The 14171-nt window shown below is 39.1% G+C and overlaps 1 protein-coding gene and 1 long non-coding RNA gene across 3 annotated transcripts in view; one reads left to right on the forward strand and one right to left on the reverse strand.

The window, feature by feature from the left end:
- The window catches only part of CACNA2D2 (calcium voltage-gated channel auxiliary subunit alpha2delta 2), a 677428-nt gene that overhangs the window by 78335 nt on the left and 584922 nt on the right, over nt 1-14171 (reverse strand). The window lies entirely within an intron of this gene.
- Nucleotides 1560-9159, forward strand: LOC309384664. Its single transcript, XR_014174098.1, has 3 exons — nt 1560-1630; nt 1850-1872; nt 8959-9159. It is a non-coding gene; the product is annotated as an uncharacterized lncRNA (long non-coding RNA).

Genomic DNA, 14171 nt, shown 5'->3' on the forward strand with positions numbered 1-14171 from the left:
GCTTTTGAATTTGAGCTTGTATTCTGATTGGTTGTCAGACTCCCATGGGGCCATGCAAGGGTAACTTTGTCGGTTGTGTTTTTGAGTCCCAAGCTTGGTTGAGCCTTGCTGGATGATGAAAACTTCCCAGCTCACCATGTGGTGAGTTCAGTTGCTAGATGGGTAGAGGCTAATCCTACCTTTGTTGGATCTTGGGTGAGGGCATTTGCCTATGAATAGACCCAGCTATCTCTTTATCTCTTAAGTGAGGACATCTGCTGTGGGCTATTGAGGATGGTGGGGGATGAGTTTCTGCCTCACTTTTATGGGAAATATTCTTCCTTTTTAATATTTCCTAAGATGTCTCATTTTTGTAGGAGCAGGGTGGGTGTTAACTTCCTACACCACAACACCAGATTTGGTTAGCTGGGGGGGAGCGAGCATAAGTTGGCATATGATGTTCTCAGAGTCTTTTCTGCATTTGTTGAAAAAGTGAAGTTAATTGCAGGCCAGAGTCCAATTCTTTTATGATGAACTTGGATGAAAACATTGGTCTTGCAAATATGCCTTGAGTTGGCAGGGTAGAAGCAGAATTATTGAAAGATAGTTTAGAGACTAGTGATGAAGAAAATGGCAACCTAGTTCTTATAATCAATAAATACAGTCTTTAATGAGGAGATCTCTGAATTTCAATGTTAAATTTAATTTCATGATTTCATACAGGACTTAAGGATTGCTGCATGAACGATTTCTATCATTGGGGGAGCTGAATCTAGTCTAATACACTATAATAGTAATGAAAAGCATCTACTCCTACAAGCAAAAGTAGGAGTGGAAATACGTAATATATGCTTCTGGAAATTAAAAGTTGACATAACTTTCAAATGAATCCATCTTATGGTACCAATGAAAACAAACAAATCCTACAAACAATAATCATAGACCAGCTGTGTCACATGCACAGGCTTGCCAAGCATGATTTCTTCATGCGCCTTAGAGAACACACAAAACATTGAATATTTCTAACATAACTGAGGCCCTCTTGGCTATGTTATACTGAGCTTAAATAAGACAAGATACAGAGTTTCAGATGGGCATTAAAACAACTTTCTTTTTCTCCATCTATTTGAAATGCTTAAAAAAAACCTATACGTGTTGCAAAAGTGCCATCATGAAAAGAACATCTGAGCAGAAATCAAGTTGGACTTGAATTCATTGTATTTGAATAATGAATTGCATGAATTTCATTGTATATTTGCATGAATTTCATTGTATATTTGCATATTGGGAAGTACTCATGACTTCTCACTATATGTGCACATAAAGAAACAGATTTCTGCATATGCCTTATCTAATGGTAAACTATATGCAGGCTGCAGCTTCATTCTAGTAGTGGAAATCAGAATTTCCCCCCATACCTTGCATTTCAGTGTGTGACACCAATGTAAACAAGGGAGGAGGAGTAATGGCACGATTCCTTCAGCTTTCTTTCCTGAGTTCTTTAGCTTGTAGAGAAAGACTGAATCTGTTAAATACATTGGAGCTGAAAAATCAGAAAGCTACCAGAAGAGGAGCAAACAGAGGCAGAGAGTCGAACCCTTTATGATCACGCATTGGATTCTGTCCTTTTGTGAATTCTGCAGGAGTGACGGTGGGCAACAGGGGAGGAAATGGTGGGAAGAAATAGGGGGGACAACAATGGAGGGGTGTGGAGAAATGGCACCAGCAATTCCATATGCTGAAAGCCACATTGATTGCTGGTTAGTCTTAGTAAGCACAATACTGAAAGGGATAGCATGTTCCAGTCAGTCCTTACTGTCAGTATGACGGAAACACACACTTTCTGCAAATCAATTAACCTTCCCTGCAGGTTGCCATGGAGAAGCGTGGCAGGTAAGAATTTCAGACTGAAGCATCAAAAGAATGTATGTATTATTTCCGTATAATGTAGTACAAGGGAGGGAGAAAGGGGTGAAAAGACAAAATGGAGTGGGGGTGATGAAGAAAATATACAGGCAGAGAGTGAGAGAGGTATAGGAAGAAAAACAGTGGTAGAAATAGAATTACTGAAAAATACTCTGGAGAAGAGTAGCAATCAATAGAAATCTGAGCTACAAATTCACTGAAGGTCATACACATGTAGTCTTAATTCATTATTATGGCAGGAAAGTGATCCTCCCACCCTCTCACCTCCATGCATTCAATCATGGAAAGATTTATTTATTGCGGTTCTTCAAGGGCTGGTCATCATAGTTTGCTCTCCATGTGATTGTCAACTATAGTTGGCCTCTTGGCATAGTCCTTCTAAAGCCACCAAGAAGTCTTTCTGCCTAAGTACTGGTAGAATATGCAAACTTCTCAATTATGATTCCATTTTCTGGGACCAAGCCAACAAGCAGACATAGGTCCACATTGCCATTATTTCTTAAATTTATTTCTAATCTTATTCCAAGGGATGTGGAATTCAGGTTGGTATTCTGATAGATACAATTTGTTAGTTGTGAAGTTGTGTCTGACCCATCACGATCCCATGGACAACTTTCCTCCAGGCCTTCCTGTCCTCTACCATCCCCCTGAGTCCATTTAAGCTCACACCTACTGCTTCGGTGACTCCATCCAGCCACCTCATTCTCTGTTGTCCCGTTCTTCTTTTGCCCTCAATCTTTCTCAGCCTTAGGCTCTTCTCCAGTGACTCCTTCCTTCTCATTAGGTGGCCAAAGTATTTGAGTTTCAAGGATCTGGCTTTCTAAAGAGCAGTCAGGGTTGATTTCCTCTAGGATACAGTTATGTTAGATACAGAAAAAGTTATGTTCCCATTTTAGAACACTTGTAACATAAATTAAACTGAAATAGGACCTCAGATTACCCATTAAGTTTGATAACTTCAAATTATCATGATTGAGTGATGCTGTACTTGTAACACTTCTAAGTGAGTTTTGAATTTCCATCTAAAAGTGGAAAGGAGTGTATGTATTTCATGGTTCTGGAGACCACAAAAGTGTGAATGTCTGTCTTTGTGTGTGTGCATGCGTGTGTGCATGCACGCGTGTGAGATATCAAGACTGGAGCAAGAATTGCTTAGTCCTGCTTACTCTTAGTTATTTGGAGGCTACCTTCAGGTTCACAAATATCCAACTGGAATGGTAGAGAACCTGGTGGGGAGGCTAGTTTAGATTATGATTAGCCAAATCCAGAGTGGTAGCCATTTTGTGAATATACCCATCAAATGCTCTCATAATTCCAAATATCTCTCCCCCTCTCAAACAAATTGCCTGCTGCTGAATTATTTCACAGTATAAATGTGCAGCTACTGTAACAGAGGTAAGCAAGAATGAAGTCTCATTTCCCTTTCATATCCTAAAAATGCCATTTTAAAAGATGACGGTTATAGATGCATCCATGAATTCCATTTTTTTCATGAATGAAAGATTGAAAAAAAAATCCCATTTCTTTTCTGTATCATTTATACCAGTTCATTATTAGCGAGGACAAGTGTGCTTCCTTCCTCTCTTGGCTGATGTAAAACAGCAAGAAGGGAAATGGAGTTGAACGACTGATTCAGCCCTATTGATTGACTGTTTGATTTATAGCCTGTCTTTCTGCCAGGAGCAAAAGGTGGAGTGCTTAGCGTTAGAAGTGATTCCCCTCTCCTCCCCATCTGGTTTTCCTGAACTTTCATGAGACAGATCCTCTCCGTGGTTGAAAAGCCTGGGGGGAAAAATGGTTTTCAAGCTGAGCGGTGGGGATCTTGCCATCACATCACTAGCCTGAACAACACAAGTGGACTCAGGCTGAGTGCCTGGAAATTCACCGACTCTCTCATGCTGTTGCTTTTATTCAGCAAGTAATTAGGTTCCGGGGTTATGTTGAGCATTTGAAAGCGGCACTTTGCAAAGTGCATTGCTATGAGGGAAGCACCCCTCCTAGAAGCCTTGATGCAGCCACATCCCAGCTACTTTGAGGCTTTCTCAGGTTGCCTGTGCTTGATCAGCCCACCTTTTTTTTTTGCAGAAATGGCCCATAGAAATGCTTTGTGCAGTCCATCAAGGGATATCAAAACCAAATCCTGGGGACAAAACGATTTAAAGTTTACAGAAGCCAATATTCAAGGATTCTTGAGTAAAACTGTCTCATTCTTGTCCGGATAAACACATAATTGCATAAAGTGCCTGTGCTTGTGGGGCCTATGGCTGCGGTTTCGTTATTGTGCGGTTGATTATTCTAGACAGACAAATATGTGGCTTTTAAAACATATTTAATAGCAAGCACAATCGAGGCCGATAACTTAACATCTGGCATTGCTACATCGCCGCCTCACTTTAGTACCCTAATTTCTGCACAGTAGCAAATGCTCAAACACTTTAAATCTGGGATATAAATGGCTCTATTACTCTGCTGATCTGCTTCTCTCTGAGACTTCAGGCAGATGAAATCTGACGTTTGTGATGACAGGCAGTTTAATCATAGACTCTCATAATTGGACTCAAAACTTAAGGCAGCTGAGAGTCCAGTTAAGTGTGATTATTTGATAGGCATGCTTGTTGTCTCTTTCGTGCTTCAGTGAAATGAACACAAAGCCTGTTTGCTGATGCAAAACTCTTTGGGGAGATAGATTAGATGCTGTCAGTGTTATCCCTGCCACAGGGGTGTATTTGAGCAAGCTCTTTCTGATATGTGTTTTGGTGGCAGAAATTAAACAACTAATATTTGTGCAATGAAATGGTTACAAGCAGAATTTTCCCAAGGTGGTGAAAAACTACCCCTTCTGTACTTTTTAAAGTGAAATGTGTCTTTGTAGATACATTTGGAATTAAATTTATAACAATGATCCTATCTTATATATATATATTATTACTTTTTTAAAAATCTATCACCATTAACCTTAAAAAACAGATTAATTTTTGTAGATATGCTGAGAAGGGGGCCTTTTTTTTGCATTTCCTAGAAGAAAGGGAAACAAGGGCAGTTTGGATTCAGTTGCCTGTCTAATAATTAAGCAAGGTATGATAAGCGCATTACAGAAGAATTCTATCAGGATGAAACTGTCTTGAACAGTAAGGAACTTCTGACCATAACAATATCTGTCCTTCATTATGACATATCCTAAGGTGGCTTTCCTTTAATTTCATAAAATCCCTCATTTCCACTTCTGAACTTCGTTCTTGAAGTGGAAAAGAATGAAACTTTGTTTTTACTGAGTAGATTGATAGATCTTTACAGAAATAGCTAGTTCATATTATTATGAAGTGGGATGTGGTAGCTCAGTGGCTAAGATGCTGAGCTGGTTGATCAGAAGGTTGGCATTTCAGTGGTTCGAATCCCTAGCGCTGTGAAATGGAATGAGCTCCTGTTACTTGTCCCAACTTCTGCCAACCTAGCAGTTCAAAAGCACATAAAAATGCAAGTAGAAAAATAGGGACCATTTTGGTGGGAAGGAAACAGCGCTCCCTTCGCCCTTGGCGTTTAGTCATGCCGGCCACATGACCACAGAGACGTCTTCAGACAGTGCTCTTCGGCTTGTAAAAATCCCTAGAAATGACCACCGCCCCTAGAGCTGGAAAAGACTAGTATGTACGTGCGGGGAACCTTTGCCTTATTATTATGAAAAAGCAAAAAGTTGTGATTTGATGTTAATGCCTTGTTTTACTGCAACAGAGAGAGTCAGAAGTCAATGTTTCTTTTTCTTTTTCTTCCTCACTTCTGTTCCCCCTTTTCCTTCCCACTGCTTTTCTATTTACTTTTGTATTTTACAACTCAATAAAAATGTTAAACGTCTAAACGTCAAAACTCATTGCAAGCAATTCGTTTAGAATACTAATAAGAGAAAAATGTTGAGATAACAGGGTCAGAAGGATAGAAGTCTCATCTAATGTCACCCATCCATGATTTTAGTTCTCACAGGTCTCACTGGTAGAGAAGTAAGCAACTGGAGTGGTTAAACAGTCGATACCAGCAGGGAGCAGCAGAGTTTGAGAGCTGTCCATTGTACTTAGCTTCCACTATAGCTCCTAAACTGGTCTGCTACTCTCAAGCTGGCCACCACCCGTTCTGAAACAAGATTCAACACACCCATTCTGGAAGTGACATAATATTGCATTTATTAATGCAATGTCTTGGGACAGGTGTGTTATGTTCACAGGATGTGATTGGATGTCCACGTTTAGAAAAAGGCATATAAGTGCTAATGTTTCAACGAGCAGTATTCACTGACTCTTTTTCCCCCAACCATTTCATCATTTTGTTAAGTATTGAAGACACGGATGCTACTCTTCTTCTCAAGTAGTGCTTCGTATGTGTTTATTTTACAAAAAAAGGAGAACAGCTAGATGGAAGAAGGGGAACATTTAAAAGTGAAATGAGAACTTGAGGTTGCATGTTTGACTCTGATCCCATTTGAAGAATTGCAGATTCCTCTCTACATTTTATCGGGAAAAGGCTTCATACTGTCTGTTTGGCACTCAAATAATGCCGTTAAATGAAAAAGACAACATGCCAGAAAGCACAATAGGAAATCAGCTGATCAATTTGTTGCTAGTTCCACTGGAGCCTTAGAAGGAAGCCAAGGGAGGAGGGGCCTGCTGGTCCAATGCCCTGCCTATCACTGGTCCCTAGCTGATGCTCTCTAGTGAAGGGTAGCAGATGTCTGTGCAGAAGGAAGTATTCATTAGAATAAACTCCATCCTGCAGCCCTCTTTACTTCTTCCCTCCTAAAGGTGTTCAGCTCTTTAAATGGAGCAATGCACAGGTAGCCAGGAAAGGCTTGAAGGGGATGACAGTGTAAGGTGTGTGGCGCTGTTAGCAATTTGCAGCTTAACTGAAAGAAATACACATTTATTTGTTGATTTAAAAAAGACTCGAAAGTCTGCACAGATCTGTGGCTGAAATCAATGAAAACTCCAAATAGTTGTATTGGCGTATCTATTTATATCTATCTAGTATGGGAATTGGCTTCAGAGAGAGAAAAGCATATGTTTGTGTTTGTTAATATATTTTAATATGGAAAACAAATCACTTATACAATGATAGATTTAAATCCATATAACTATTATATGTAATATATACCATTGAGGTCTTCACTAATGAATATATATATGTTGTATTTTGTACTGATAAATAAATAAAGGGAGACTAGTATAGATCTATTTCGAGCTAATTAGCTCTCATCAGCTAGCCATACCCTTACTGGGATTTGAATATATATATATATATATATATATATATATATATATATATATATATATGTGTGTGTGTGTGTGTGTGTGTGTGTGTGTGTGTGTGTGTGTGTGTGTGTGTCTGTGTGTCTGTGTGTGTCTGTGTGTGTGTTGTATTTGTGCTGATAAATAAATAAAGGGAGACTAGTATAGATCTATTTCAACCTATTTAGGTCTCATCAGCTAGCCATACCCTTACTGGGAATCGAACTAGGGCTGTATTGCATATTAGGCCGATGTAATTGTCACTAAGCTTACTTCGATTCCCAGTAAGGGTATGGCTAGCTGATGAGACCTAAATAGGTTGAAATAGATCTATACTAGTCTCCCTTTATTTATTTATCAGCACAAATACAACACAAATATAAAAAGGCAACATTAAAAATAAAAATATGTTTTTCTGCCTGGATGATCCTCTGTAATAAGCTGAAGGACAGAAAGGGGGAGTAGTGAGCTCCCTCCCATATTTGGGCATACCATACATATATACATATATACATACACACACACACACACATATATTTGGGCATACCAGGGGTTGTAACACAAATACATACCTATTTCCCTGGCTCAGCTGATAAGGAGAGCCTGTGGCTTAGTGGCTAATACAACTGCCTAATATGTAATACAGCCCTGGTTCGAATCCCAGTAAGGGTATGGCTAGCTGATGAGAGCTAAATAGCTTGAAATAGATCTATACTAGTCTCCCTTTATTTATTTATCAGCACAAATACAACACACATATATATACCAGGGCAATTATGGTTTTTTTTTTACAACTGATTCTTTACAGCTACCTATAGCAGGCTCCATATCAGGACTGGCAGGCATCATCCAAACATACAGATTATTGCACTATATCTGTCAAGATAAAAACAGAACAATTATTTCCTTAATTCATATGGCATATTCTCATGTGCTACCTACAGGGAATCAAGAACCTGATACTAATCTATTGCAAAAGTGAGATAGTTCACTTGCCCTGCTTATCATTTGAAAACTGCAGTATTAAATAATGACTTGCATATATGAAGCAGCCATAAAAGCCAAATGGCAAGCAGAACACAGTGTTATCTGCTGGCATCATTTTTCATATTTATTTTTAGCCAAGCCATCAACATATTCAACAGCAGGGTCATCTGGCAACAGGTTTTTAGATGATATGTCAGATTGTGTGTGTGTGTGTGTGTGTGTGTGTGTATGTATATACCTATAAATTAGTCTTAGATTAAAGAAAGACTTGCTGACTGCTGAACTAACTTCTGAAGGGAAGAATATTCAAACAACAGATGAAAAGTCAAGCTGCAGTGCATCTGAAATTCACAAAATATAAGTTACATAAATTATGTCCTCCCAAACCATCTCATGATCTAAATAAGTGTGCATAACTAGCATATCCACATATCTGCTAGGTTATGCTTTTCAATAAGCAGTTAGTAGAGCTGAATATCTGGCATGTCATACTAAAAGTGTAAAACAAAAACTAAGATCTAGATTGAAGGGAGTGACCTAGATATTGATTGATATTAGATTTCTAGTCTAATCTAGAATAGAGAGTATGCAGTTCTATTTTCTATATAGTATCTTGCATTCTATAATATATACAGCCGAGGTACTAGTGTCAGGCCTGCAATTATATTCCTTTTTAGGATCTTTGGCCTGCCGCACTTTCTATTATTTTCCTATGCTGTTTCATTAGTGTGGTAATTGGGAGGGGGGAATAGAAAGGAGTAGAATTGTGGAATGTGTTGTTGTCATTCTTTTCTAGAAGCCAAGGTCATCTTTTGTCTCTGCACCTCGACACCTGACTGGAATCAGTGGGGTGGCGATGCCAGCATGGAAGAAGAGGATTAGACCATCTGATGGATTTATGGGTGTGGGGATATATCATGAACTTTCAACTGGGTGGAATCCCATGAAGTTCTTCAGATTTGGGATTCCACAGCACGATGCCAACATGTCTGTCTTATTAAATTGGAACTTTAAGGATAGCTCTGCCTTGGACTCTGATTTAATTCTGCATGATATTTGGAACCCTAACAATTAGATTGACACATCAAATAATTAATGATTGCTATAGTATTGCTATAAAGGTGGAATTGGTCTTGAAAAAACAGGAGATGATAGAACTAGGTTGCTTGAGCAGTATGTATGACTTATGTCTCACAATTCTGATGAAACAAGGATATGCTCCAATCTCCTTTCTCCATGGGCTGTGTGAAGCATGGGGTGATGAAACTTCTTTCTCCAAAGCAACTAAATTTAGGAGTGGAGAGAAAGCTTGGCTCAAGAGAAGGTATGCCCTTTAGCAGGCCATCCCAAAGACACAAAATGTATCTCTAAACTCCTTTCTAGCAGATGATTCAGAAATGGAAGAGATTAGCCTCCCCTTGAGGTGATAGTGGAGAAAGTGCAGAGGTGGACTAATTGATTTTGCATTTCTTTAGCATAGCCTGTGAGCCTTCCTTCCTTCCTTCCTTCCTTCCTTCCTTCCTTCCTTCCTTCCTTCCTTCCTTCCTTCCTTCCTTCCTTCCTTCCTTCCTTCCCTCCCTCCCTCCCTCCCTCCCCCCTTCCTCTTATTCCAAGAAGGCATTTAATCTTTTATATTCAAAAGTACCAAGAAAGGGGATTTGCCTTGTTTTAATAATACCATCAAAAAGCAATTCATGAGGAAGTAAATAGGGCAAAAAAAATTGAAATGAGCAAAAGACACAGTGCCATTTTCTCTCTCCCCTCCAGCAGCTCTTTGCTAATTTCCACACATATTTTTATCCCAGACTCAAATGCAGGCCCAAAGAATCAAGAGTGGGATTTCAGCTTTAAGCAATTCACCTTTTATTCTGTAAAACAAAGGAGAAAGATATATAATCTGAAATATATTTGAAAGTCAAAAACTGATTTCATCCCCCCCCCTTTTTTTTAGCCCTCTTGGGATTGGAAGCAAAGGAAATGATTTACCCATTGAGAAAACTCACTCTCTTCCGGGAGGATAAGACTCAAGCACCATTCTCTGAATATCACATGTAATTGATGCCCAATTCCCCAACCTACCAGATACTGTATTCTGGATTACATATCCCATCCTTCTCTGATATTAAAGTTGGGTTGTAATTCAAAATAAAAGCATTAGCTTTTTGGAATCTATTGTAAGGCAAACACTACCAATCCAATAAGGCAGCAGCTGGTTTGGCCTAAAAGGTATTTGTGATATGACTTTAATAATAATAATTAAAAAATTAGATTTTTTTCTTTCTTGCATTTGATTATTAGACAATATTCATTCAAACTGCCATAGCATCTAATGAAATACACATACATTATAGGAAGGAAATAGATTACCTGCTGAAAATCAAAATATAGATTTTGCAGAGGCAACATAGACAAAATATTTTAGGATTGCTTCAGGCATTCATTTTATTTAATATTGTTTTAAACATGCAAATATAAAAGACAGAAAGAAACAGCACCAGTGTGGGAAGCCATTCAATCAGAATGTTATTAAGATTGTCAGGTTTCTTGTATGGAGGTAGGCGTGTATTCAGATTAGAGTTATAGAAAAAGAGCAATCTTTTTTTAAAAGTGAGGACTAAGCTACATGTTATAGGCATGCACCTTTCTTATCACTTTTTTTTTCTATGCTAAGGCTGCATTAGTAAATTAGATGTGGATCAGAATCCACAGTTTGACCCATATGTAAGTGAAGATAGAGCAACAACATGAATAGAGTTGGCAGGATGACAAAACTGTATAACAAACAAACACTCTCGTTTTACAGTGCAGATTGCATGTAGTTAGAATCAGGGCCACATGTTCACCATTACAACTATAGAGTTCATTTTGCTTGGGTTAGAAGATGTGGGAGACGTTTCCTTACTGTTCCGCCCAACCTTGAGTCAGGAGTTAGCAGTGTCAGTAAAACGTTTGCTGCATCTTCCCAAACTTTATCCTGCTCTATTGTTTCAGTTTCAAGTCACTGCAATAAATTGACTTATTTGAAACTAATAGGTAATAAACAGATTTGACACACTTGGAGGCCACTGTTGGATCATACTGGAATAAGGGAAAAAAACATTATTGCAATGCCAGTGTATCTCATTCATGCCATGTCATATGCAAATAATCCCCCCTAAAGCAGTGATTCTCAACCTTGGCAATTTTAAGATGCATGGACTTCAATTTGCTGGCTGGGGAATTATGGGAGTTGAAGTCCACACATCTAAATTTGCCAAGGTTGAGAAATACTGCCCTGCGCATTACCATTCAGTGAGAAGAAATAGATGATGTTTATTAAAACTGGTATCTAAATTCTCAAAACCATGAACTAATTATAACAGGGAATTTCAATTACCCAAACATCTTCAAAAGTCTAAATGCCAAACAGAGAGGTCAGATAAATTCTAGACCAATGCTGATGATCATTGTCTCTTTCAAGTTGAAATTAGGAGATTTGCTGCAATGGATTGGTCTGCGGAAAAAGGAGGAGTTGATTTTAAGATATTAATGCATGGAAACTTTGAATGCAAGCGTTAGAATTTTTGATTTTAACAACAAAAAAGATAAAAAAAACAGTTAAGCAGAAATCATTGAAGTTTAGAAAGGCAGATTACAATCAATGAAGAGAAATAGTACAGAAACTGTTGTGACAAGAAAACCTTAAAGACAAAGGTGTTGCAGGCAGTTTGGGACTTCTTGAAAAGAAAATTAAGGATGACACAGCCTCAGGCAAGACACTGAGGAAGAAAGCTAGGGTTGTCTAAACCTAATCCAATGTGGTTTAATAGGCAGCTTCTGAAGGGTCTGAGGCTGAAAAAGGATGTGTATTAAAAATGGAAGGAACAGAGGATAATTAAGGAAATTTACAAAGCCTCCACTCATGAATACAGGCATGAAGCCAGGAAGGCAAAGGTAGAAAACAAGCTAAATTCAGCAAGAAAGGCAAAAATATCCAGAAAAGAAATCTTCAAATATGCCACGAGCAAATAAAAGATGCGAGGGGAGTTACTGTTTAGTCTAAAATAGAGTGGGCAACTATGCCCCTTTTACGACATGTGGACTTCAACTCCTAGAATTTCTGAGTCAGCCATAAGGGACCATAGTTGCCCATCCCTGGTCTAAAGGGAGAAGTCTACACTGATTGTAGAGGAAAAAAAAAAGTTCCTGTCTTGTCTTTCTACTGAAAGGAAAAAGTAATTTGAGTGGCACAGTCAAGGAACAAACACAATAGGGGAGGGCTGCAGATCAGTATGAATATAGTAGAGTATCTTCTCTCTTGGCCCCAGGTCCCTGATGAAATACGCCCTAGAATACCGAAGAAGTGGATTGAAGATCTGCCAGGAACTGTGCCAATTTTCTGAAGCAATCCTAGGGATGTGGCAGAGGAGTGAAGAGCAAATGCGATCCTTCTCTTTCAGAAAATCAGGTGGGGGATCCCAGTATATATTGACCAGTGAACCTAACATCAATAAAAAGATATTAGAGCAAACAATGAAGCAGGGTATTTATAAGAACCTCATAGTTGCTAGTAGTCAGCATGGCTTTGTCAAAAAGAGTCCATGCCAGAGCTTCTCTCCTGGTCTACATAAATATAAATGGCAGGTCCATCATCTTTGGAGATTAAGAGACTAGATAGCCACCTCCGAAGGATGATTGAATTCAGGGCTAGGCAATCTTTTTCAGTAAATGGCCATGGAGGCCCAACAGAGAAAAGATATTGGAAGGCATGCCTATACTATTGTTTAATGCAAGGTAATAAAAAAAAATCCCTAAGATAATCAGAGCAGATTTGGAAAGATTGTTCTGGAACAATAAATTTAAACTAAGAAGGGGAGGGAGGAGGGAGTTTTAGAATCCGTTTCCGCTATTTTTTCTGTCCGTGAAGGAACAAAGCATGAGGAGGCCAGAGCATCAAGAGAAAGAATTAAGCAATCCCTCGTCTCACTTCATTATCCCTTTGCTTAATTGGCACCTCTCTGCCCAGTCCTTGGGCAAATGACAAGATTCTCAAGGTGACATTAGGGATTTTTCCGAGATAATGGGCTATAATATTGGGCAACGTCCACCAGATGGCATGCTTACACCATTGAATATTGTCTTCCCCACACCAGAGAAGTATGAATTGGCAACCCAGAGGGGAAGCTCCTGTCAAAATCTGGACTCACATCACCAGAAATAAATATTCAGTAATGAGCTATTAACCTTTATAGTTCCCTAAGGGGGAGTGGACATGCTAAATACTTTGCTGTTAAACCGTACAGGATCATGCTGAGCTACACAGAAATGCATTTTGCTAGGATACTTCTAATCAGAAGATATTCCAAAAAGGAATGCCAAACTGGATCTAGAAAAGCAGTGCTTAGAATCGGAATCAGAATATTGATTTTTGTGGGCTTGGCCAGTAAAAATATGGTAAGCCTTGCTCAGGATGGATGGCTGACTGTTTCTGCCGATTTCCATTTAATCTAGCATTCTGGAAGATGCCAAATCCAATCTGGAAACAGTGGAAGAATGAAGTCCTTCGAGAAGACATTGATTGTCAAGGCGGTGTGGAGACCCATGGAGAAGGCCTTGAGAAAATATGTAGAAGCCGCTATGAAAACAAAAGGGGCAGAAGCATACCTTGAACCCTGGGAAAGGAGACAGTATTAGGAAGAGACTAGGGATGGTTCCTCCCTGACTCCTTAGGGTATAAGAGAGAGGGGAGGGAAAAAAAATCAGACTTGCAAGATTCTGTTAATATAGCTCATCTCAATAAAGCGTAGATTTAGTCCTCTTGTGGAGTCAGAATCCTGATCTCAAAAATTTTGGAATGGATGCCAGATGTCAGCTTGGGTTCTCCTCCTCTCCCGCCCTGGTTTCTTTTGCAGTAATGCACACCTTCCAATGCTAGCTTTTTGACAACCTCTTGTTTATACTCTAGCCAATTCAGGAGATCTAGATTTTGGAAAGCACCCCAGTGACAGCCAATTTAATCCCCCCCTCCAC

The sequence above is a fragment of the Natrix helvetica genome (genome assembly GCF_964273705.1).
Source record: "Natrix helvetica genome assembly, chromosome: 1".
In the NCBI taxonomy this organism is placed as follows: domain Eukaryota; kingdom Metazoa; phylum Chordata; class Lepidosauria; order Squamata; family Natricidae; genus Natrix; species Natrix helvetica.